The following is a 10054-nucleotide window of genomic DNA, read 5'->3' on the forward strand; positions in this document are numbered from 1 at the left end:
TTAAGCAGAGTGAGTTTTTCCAGCTGGTGGATCTCTGAAACAGAGAAATTAGCCTTTCTTCTGGGACCTTGTATAGCTGGCTGTGCACTAAATACTATGGTCTGTTTTCCCTACCAGGAAACGCAGTTTTGAGCATGAAATACAATATTTAGGTAAGCATTTAACATTTGCATAGAACCATAGAAGATTAGGGTTGGAGGAGACCTCAGGAGGTCATCTAGTCCAACCCCCTGCTCAAAGCTAAATTAGCCCAGCCAGAGCTCTGTCAAGCCGGGCTCTAAAAACCTCTAAGGATGCAGATTCCACCACCTCCCTAGGTAACCCATTCCAGTGCTTCACCACCCTACGAGTGAAATAGTGTTTCCTAATATCCAACCTAGACCTCTCCCACTGCAACTTGAGACCACTGCTCCTGGTTCTTGCACATGAAAGCCTGACAGGAATTTGTGATCCTAACGTCACATTCAGTCATACGATTGTGCTCAGATTTCATAGGCGATGACAAAATCACCTTTATCTCCCCTGAGTGATTGACATGACCTATTTGACATTGGGGTTTGATTTGGCACCTGCAGCCCTGCATATGTGAGGCTTCTCAGTCACTGGGATAACTCCACTGACAATCTGTCTCGAAATGGGATTCAGAAACAACGACGATTCCACTGAATGGGTTAACTTGGGAGGTTGTAGCAGTCAGAAACGTGGCACAGTGCATCTGTGAAAGGATCCATGGAGCTGAATGCTAATGTTGTCCCCTCCTGGAGTGCTTCTGTTTCCTAAGAGTGGCAGAGTCCACTCCTTCCTCCTTCCTTAGTGGCTCCGTGGCTTGTTTTAGCATCAGTAGACCCAGCGTTTTTTGTGCCCTTTCTTGCCTCCCCTCAGAGAGCAATTATGGGGCTGCGTCTCATCCTGCTGCTGGAAGCTGATTCCCTGTAGCCAATGACTTCCCCTCTCCCACTCTGCCTGGGCAGGCTCAGTGAGTATGTCTGGGCAATTGCCAGCCATATTAAGGCTGCAGTTGGTTGTCCTGGAACATCAATCACTCCTCCTTCTCTTCCTTGGCCCACCCACAACAAGCTGTGTGTATCTCGGGCACCCAAGTGATTCAGAGACTTGGGGTCCTGCAGGTTCTCCTCTTTTCTAAAGCCTCCTAACAAGCTCCCATTCAGGGTTACCAGGAAAACTTTTTACACTGCCATGTTTCCCAGCTGCTGTTTCTGGGCTGCTGCCTGTGAAAACTGCTCTTTAGTAAGTCCCCAAAATGGCAAGGGGACTGTAGTAATATGAAGAATGCTTGTTTAAATCCTCAGACAAGAGCTGAAGAGAGAGAAAAACGTCAGCTGCTAGTTTGTACTTGCAAAGTTAGATGCTCACATGAGCTTCTGTTAACTGAGGTTTTCCAATTAGCATCTTCTAAGACGAACCCACTTAATCTGTACTTTCTTCTGTACTTTCCACAGTATGCATCTGATGAAGTGAGCTGTAGCTCACGAAAGCTTATGCTCAAATAAATTGGTTAGTCTCTAAGGTGCCACAAGTCCTCCTTTTCTTTTAATCTGTCCAGTAATGGGTTTTGCTTTCAAAGGCCACCATTTGGAATCAGTTCAGGACCTAAACTATTTTACTCAACAATGGGCAAGATGTAGTAAGATCGGATGGATGGGTGGTAACACTGTGACTTTAGAGAGCTTTCTAGCATGCTTTTGTTGCTGCACCTCATTGGGCTGTAAAGACCACGTCTACACTAGGAACTCCGGGCGACCACAAATTATGCTGCCATAAAGCTGCTGCCATTAATATATCACTTGTGCGTATGCATACTTGACTTCTCGCATCAGTGCTGCACATATTCACCAGGAGTGTTTCTGTCAACATAGGCCCTGACTCCACCCCTGCCGCGCCCCCTCCCGCCCATGCCCTACCCCCATTCCAACCCCTTCCCCAAAGTCCACGCCCCAACTCCGCCCCCTCCCTGCCCTATTCAACTCCTTCCCCAAATCCCCGGCCCAGCCCTGCCTCTTCCCCGCCTCCTCCCCTAAATGCACCCGCAGTCCCGCTCCTCCCCCCTCCCTCCCGGAGGTGGCGGTGAGGTGAAGTGGGGCGGGGAGGGGAGATTGGCTGCCAGTGCGTGCAGAGCACCCGGTAATTTTTCTCCGTGGGTGCTCTAGCCGCAGAGCACCCACGGAGTCAGCGCCTATGTGTGTTGATGCATAGTGAGGTGCACCATGATAGGTATCCCAGTGTACAACCCACCACTGTCCAGCACATTGTCTTTTGGGAAGTGTTGGCAATGCATGGTAGGACAGAAACGAGTCACACAGGGGGACTAGGAGCAAGGGGTCAACTTCCCAGCATGCAACTGTATCCATCCCATAATGTCATCTATATCCCATAATTTTCATGCCTTTTTAAAAAATCCCACAAACTCCCATGGCTCTCGTCGCAGTCTGCCATAAGCCTGGAGCCTGCACAGCTCTGCACTACTGTCATAAGCACTGAAAGCACAGGATGCATGATCCTCCAGTATTTGCAGAGTCATAAGAAGAACGGAATCACTGGGGGAAACGTTGATTTCTTGGAGGACAGATTGTTGTGGGGAATGGGGAGAGCTAACTCAAGACTGTTGTTAGCATTCATGGAACAGCTGCAGATGGTGGAGCGCCACTTCTGGGCCTGAGAACTGAGCACTGACTGGGGGGATGGCATCATACTGCAGGCTTGGGATGACAAGCAGTGGCTGAAGAATTTTCAGACGGGCAAGGCCACATTCCTGGATCTGTGTGCCAAGCTTGCCCCTGCCCTCCGGTACAGGGACACCAGAATGAGAGCTGCTCTTACAGTGGAGAAGTGAGTGGCAATCGAACCATGGAAACTTGCAATGCTGGATTGCTACCTGTCAATGGGAAATCATTTTGGACATGGAAAATCTGCTGTGGGAGCCGTTGTCACGCAAGTGAGCAGGGCCGTTAATCGTGTTCTGCTACACAGGACTGTGACTCCTGGCAGTGTGCAGGACATTGTGAATGGATTTGCAGGAATGAGGTTCCTGAATGGCAGTGCAGCAATAGGCAGCATGCGCATCACTAGTATGACACCTTGCCACAGAGTACATCAACAGAAAGGGTTACTTTTCTATGGTAATGCAAGTGCTGGTGGATCAGCGGAGACACTTCATCAGTATCATTGTTGGCTGGTCAGGGACAGTGCATGATGCTCACATCGTTAAGAGCACAGAAGTGTTCAGGAAGCTGCAAGCAGGGACTTTCTTTCCTGACCAGTAGATTACCATTGGCAATGTTCGAAATGTCAATAGTGATCCTGTGGGACCTAATCTACCCCTGGCTTCCCTGGCTCATGAAGCTGGACGATGGCCACCTCGACAGCACCAAGGAAAGATACAGTTACCGACTCAGCAGGTGCAGAATGACAGTTGAATGCACTTTTGGTAGATTGAAGAGATGCTGGCATTGTTTACTCACAAGATTGGGATGTTTCTTTCACTGAGATCCAATGGTTATAGCTGCCTGCTGTGTTCTGCACAATACCTGTGAAGCAAAGGGTGAAGACTGCCACCGGCGTGGAGGTGGAGTGGCTGTCTGGTGAGTTTGAACAGCCAGACGTAAGGGCTAGTAGAACTCAAAGCAGAGCTATACAGCTCAGGGAGGCTTTGAAAGAGCACCTTAAAAATGAACCACAGTAATGCGTCATTGTGTACTGTACTGTACCTAGCCCTGATGTTTTGGGGCCTGTTAGGAATTGTGTGGTGCTTAGTGTACATCTATGACTATCACACTATCAATGCACCTATTCATTTTGTGGGGCTTGCTGTACATTTATGATTATTACATTGTTTGTCACTGATCCTGTGAATTGTGTCACACTGTCTAGTAATGAGTAAGTGGGTGTTTTCTGAACTGCAAGGCACTCTGCAGCATACATTGCAGACTCATAAAGATGAATTATTTTCCAAATAGAATTTTATTCAGTAACAAAAGCAGTACAAAGAAAGATCTGTGCAATTTAAAAGCAAATACATTAAAACTTAATAAATTAATGGAACCAAACTTAACAAGGGAAAAGAACATTCATGTCCATTTTACTTACATATACAGCAACTGAAGCTTTCATAGACCCGTGCATGAGAAACTGTGGTTGTCCTTAATGGAGTGGTGTGATGCTATGTGATTAAACATGACCATATATATCATTGATATTGCCACTGTTAGACAATTGCAACAAATCTTGTACAAAGTATATTGTGTAAGATGTCAATGGAAAAGTTATGATTTGCTGAATATGATTATCCTGTTTGTATCTGAAGTTATGAATATTGACTATGTACCAGTATTTCAGATGTGTTTGCTCCTGGGGTAACATCCACAAGGTAGTTTACATCCAGTCTAGCCTGCACATTGTGAATGGACCATTCAAGTTGATGGCCCATTAATAAACACAACAGGCCATCGAAGATGCTTGTCCTGTCCCAGTGAGCCTTCCTGTGGATGCTTTAGTCAAAATATGAGTAATGGCTACTCTTATTAAGTCATCAAAGCATGCAAGGGCATGTGACCCTGGACTCCACCTTGTACCTATAATTTTATACAAACGAAGCATGAGTGTTTTCCCTCCACATGGGAAAAGGTATAAAAGATCATGGAAGCATCTCCATTTTGCCTCTTTTCTGCTCTGATCTCTTGACTATGGACTTACATTAAAAGTAGGGCTGTCAATTAATTGCAGTTAATTTACATGATTAACTCAAAAAAATTAATCACAATAAAAAAATTTATCGCAATTAATCGCAGTTTTAATCAGACTGTTAAACAATAGACTACCAATTGAAATGTATTGTGTATTTTGGATGTTTTTCTACATTTTTCAAATATATTGATATCAATTACAACACAGAATACAAAGTGTACAGTGCTTACTTTATATTCTTTTTATTACCTATATTTGCCCTGTAAAAATGATACAAAAATAGTACTTTTCAATTCACCTCATACAAGTACCATAGGGCAATCTCTTTATTGTGAAAGTGCAACTTACAAATGTAGATTTTTTTTGTTACATAACTGGACTCAAAAACAAAACAATATAAAACTTTAGAGCCTACAAGTCCACTCAGTCCTACTTCTCATGCAGCCAGTCACTAAGAGAAACAAGTTTGTTTACATTTACGGGAGATAATGCTATCCGCTTCTTATTTACAAGGTCACTTGAAAGTGAGAACAGACATTCACATGGCACTTTTGTAGCCGGCACTGCAAGATATTTACGTGCCAGGTATGCTAAACATTCATATGCCCCTTCATGCTTTGGCCACCATTCTAGAGGACATGCTTCCATGCTGATGACGCTCGTTAAAAAAATAATGTGTTAATTAAATTTGTAACTGAACTCGTTGGGGGAGAATTGTATATCTCCTGTGCTGTATTTTACCTGCATTCTGCCATATATTTCATGTTATAGGAGTCTTGGATGATGACCCAGCACATGTTGTTCATTTTAAGAACACAAATTTGACAAAATGCAAAAAAGGTACCAATGTGAATTTCTAAAGATAGCTACTGCACTCAACCCAAGATTTAAGAATCAGAAGTGCCTTCCACAATCTGAGAGGGACAAGGTGTAGACCAAGCTTTCAGAAGTTTTAAAAGAGCAACACTCTGATGCGGAAACTGCAGAACCCAAACCACCAAAAAAGAAAATCAACCTTCTGCTGGTGACATCTGATTCAGATGATGAAAATGAACATGCGTTGCTCTGCCCTGCTTTGAATCGTTATTGAGCAGAACCCATCATCAGCATGGTTGCACGTCCTCTGGAATGGTGGTTGAAACATGAAGGGACATATGAGTCTTTAGCGCATTTTGCCCATAAATATCTTGCAAAGCTGTCTACAACAGTGCCATGCGACCACCTGTTCTCACTTTCAGGTGACATTGTAAACAAGAAGCAGGCAGCATTATCTCCTGAAAATGTAAACAAATGTGTTTGTCTGAGCGATTGGCTGAACAAGAGGTAGGAGTGAGTGGACTTATAGGCTCTAACTTTTTGTACAGTTTTATTTTTGAATGCCGTTATTTATTGTTTGTACATAACTCTACATTTGTAAAATGTATTCAACTTTCATGATAAAGAGATAGGACTATAGTACTTGTATTAAGTGAATTGAAAAATACTATTTCTTTTATTTTTACAGTGCAAATATTTATAATAAAATAAATATAAAATGAACACTGTATACTTTTTATACTGTGTTGTACTTGAAACCAATATATTTGAAAATGTGGAAAACATCCAAAATATTTATATAATTGGTATTCTATTATTGTTTAACAGTGCGTTTAACTCTTGCTGTTCACACCAGGGGCCTGTAGGGTAAGTTAGTACCGACCTGCACTTGGCTTGCCCGTGCTCGAATGCTGAGATTGACTGGACTGCTATGGAGTCTCAAACAGGTCCTGGCTCACAGCAATACTGGACCTCTCAGTCGCATGTTCCCCATCCTCCTCCTCACTCTTGCTGTTCACTCCAGGGGCCTGTGACTCAGGCTCCTCTGAGGTATCCACAGTGGTGCGTGGGATGGTGGTGGGGTCTCCACCATGTAGTTCTTTGAAAAAACAGCAGGTCTGTTGCTCAGCACTGGATTGACTGTTGTCCTCCCTGGCTTTCTGATATGCCTGATGCAGTTCCTTTGCTTTCAAGAGGCACTGCTGCTGATCCCTGTCATATTCCTTCTCCTGCATCCCCTGTGCAATTGACTCATAGATGACCCCCATTTCTACAGCTGGTCTGTAGGGGTGCCTGCACAGACTCGTCTCCCCACAGGCCCAGGAGATCCAATATCTCCTGACTACTCCAAGCTGGAGCACATCTGGAACATGTAGCCGGCATGATGAGCTGGGCTTTTGCATACAACAGTGGAGATGTGCTAGGTGTGCTTGCCAAGCTTGGCAATCTGGAACAGGCATTTTAACAATTCACAGGGTTTAAGGGCGGGGGGGGGGGAGGCTTGCTGGTCTCTGTGACCATGGGCAGTGGAGTTCACAATTGTGATCAGAGCAGTGAATCCAAAGCATTGTGGGACAGCAGCTAGAGGACTGTTAGGGTCGACTTAGGTAACGCAGTGTCTACATTCACACTGTGTTGACATCAATACATCAACCATGGCTCAACACTGCTCAGGGAGGTGGTGTTACTGCATCACAGTAACAGGGCCCTTATATCAGTGGGAGACAAATTTAAGCGTAGACACATTCACAACTAGGTTGACACAAGGCGGCTTACATCAATCTAACTTTGTAGTGTAGACCAGGACAAAACGAAGAGACGCCAAGGACTCTCCTTTCTCCTTCCCTGAAGTCTCACATTAAAATATTTCAATAGGTAGAGCTTACACAATTCCAAAATCACCACTACACAGCTGACTATGGGACATATATTTGAAGTCACACAAATGTAGTTAACAATAACTTAGTACTAGTTAGCTACTAACGTCTATGTTATTAGTGCTAAGTAATATTATTATTAATACTAACATGAATTGAATGCTAAAAAATAAAGTAACATGTCTTGATTCTAAACAGAGAAGTGTCAGTTCTTTGTCAGCAAAATGACCTTTTTAGGAGACAAGTTATTCACTACAACTAGCAAGAAGAGAATTGCAGGCTGTGGGAAATACGTTCAGACTTACTAACCAAAATAAATACAAGAAAGTGTAATGCAAGCAGCTACAGTTCCTAGGCAAATACACACATGAAATACATCCCTGCAGCCCTGAGTGTGTGAAGGCCTGAGAGCTAGCAGGGTTTTCACTCTGATGCTTTGTCACCAGAAGAGATACTGAGGTGTGACAAGGAAGGCAGAGGAGCTGCCTCTGAGTCAGGCATTCCAAGGCAATATGGACCTGCTTCTCACAGATGAACTAACACCTGACAATTCAAGCATCAAGTAGGCCTAGGGAAGAAACAAGGAGTGCAGGAGAAAAATGGGACCGGCACAGCATGGAAGCAATTGCCCATCAAGTAGGGGGGACATTGTTCTGTTGAAGAAAAAGGGTTCTTTTGCTCTGACTCCCTGCATCTAAACCTTTCAGTGCGCTCAGTCTCAAGGCAGGCTTGTTCCTCACCTCCGTACTCCTGGCTTTAACTCCCAGACAGAACAACCCACCTTGCCCTCATCCCCACTCCCCTTCCTTGAACAAACCGCCCACCTCTCTCTTATGTCCCACTTCCCAGACAGATCCACTCCTCCCCATACTTTCTTCCCAGACAAACTTGCTCCCTCTTTATGATAGCCCTGCTCTTCCTCTTCTTCCTTACCTCCCTCCAGAAGGACCTACTTCTGCCCATGCCCAGCTCCCCTACCTTTCCTTATCCTGTGCCCATCCCACTTTGCCTTCCCTCCCACTTACTGGGAGTCTTCTACCTAGTCTGTCGTCTTTCCTCCGACTCCTTGATGGATTCCTTCCCTCCCCTGCTTGCTGCCTGACTATGAGTTCTGTCTCACAACAGTACATCTGGAATCCTAGAAAGATTTAACAAAATGTGATGCAGCCAGGGAGCAAAAAGGTGGGCATGAGGGCCATGATGTAAATGGTCAGCATGGCAAAGGGGCTGTGGACAGCTTATCGCATGCACTTACAATTTCAGGATCAAATTTCCTGCCAGCCTCCTTAACTGAGTCCACAAAATATGCAAGCAGAAAACACACACTTGTGAACCCAAACTGGTATCTATATGTGCTCAAAAAGTACTTGAATGCACAAATGGACAATTCAGTGTAGGCACAAATGGGGGATTTTGCTTTTGTCCCCAGGTATATGGCTCACCAGATATTGCACTCATATTTTTGGAGGGCAGTTTGAAATGAGAATGAATTTCAAGCCTACCACAAAAATGCAAGATCAGCTCTGCCCCCTGTTTGGTTCTTGTCTGAAGGACCCACTACACCTGAATTAGGGAAGAGGAGTTGTAGTGGATTAGGCCTTCCTAAAGATAATGGGGTCTCAGTTTTCATCTGTTGCAAGATTGAAAACTGAGACTGAACAAAAATATGCATAGTTAAAAAAGAATGTTTAGGTGTGTCCCATGGATGTGTGAAATTTCACAGCCACACTTACACTTTGTATCCAAAACAGAAACAGATCACAAACCTCTAACAGCAATATAAAAAAGAGTCTGAATCTCATCTCCACATAAACAAAAATTCATAGTGAATCTCTAAAGATTTAGTTATCACTTGACCTACAAACAGTGAAAGTATCTGACAGATGCAGCTGCATTCTCTTATGTGGACTTCATTATAGAAAAGTTAGCATGAACTTTCATAATGAGGACAGGTCAAGAATTTTCCATCAAAATGTGTTTTGTTTTCAATGGATAATTATTTGTTGTAAATGAACATTTTCACAGAAAATGAAAACCCATAAAAAAACACACACACACTCCAAAGCCACATTTTTTTGCAGTTTTAAGTCGTCCCCCCCCCCCCCCCCCCGAGGCCAGTTTTGTTGCCAAAAACTGAAATAAAAATTGTTGGGGTTGGGGGAGGTGTCTTTAAGTTTTCACAAACAGTAAAACATTTCCAACCAACTCTATCCAACCAACTACAACGGGTCCTTCTGAAAGGTGAACTATCAGGCTGGAGGGAGGTTACCAGTGGAGGTCCTCAAGGATCGGTTTTGGGACCAATCTTATTTAACCTTTTTATTACTGACCTTGGCACAAAAAGTGGGAGTGTGCTAATAAAGTTTGCGGATGATACAAAGCTGGGAGGTATTGCCAATTTAGAGAAGGACAGGGATATCCTACAGGAGGATCTGGATGACCTTGTAAATGGAGTAATAGTAATAGGATGAAATTTAATAGTGAGAAGTGTAAGGTCATGCATTTAGGGATTAATAACAAGAATTTTAGTTATAAGCTAGGGACACATCAATTAGAAGTAACGGAGGAGGAAAAGGACCTTGGAGTATTGGTTGATCATAGGATGACTATGAGCTGCCAATGTGATATGGCCGTGAAAAAAGCTAATGCAGTCTTGGGAT

Source organism: Caretta caretta, chromosome 2 (assembly GCF_965140235.1).
Source record: "Caretta caretta isolate rCarCar2 chromosome 2, rCarCar1.hap1, whole genome shotgun sequence".
NCBI lineage: Eukaryota > Metazoa > Chordata > Testudines > Cheloniidae > Caretta > Caretta caretta.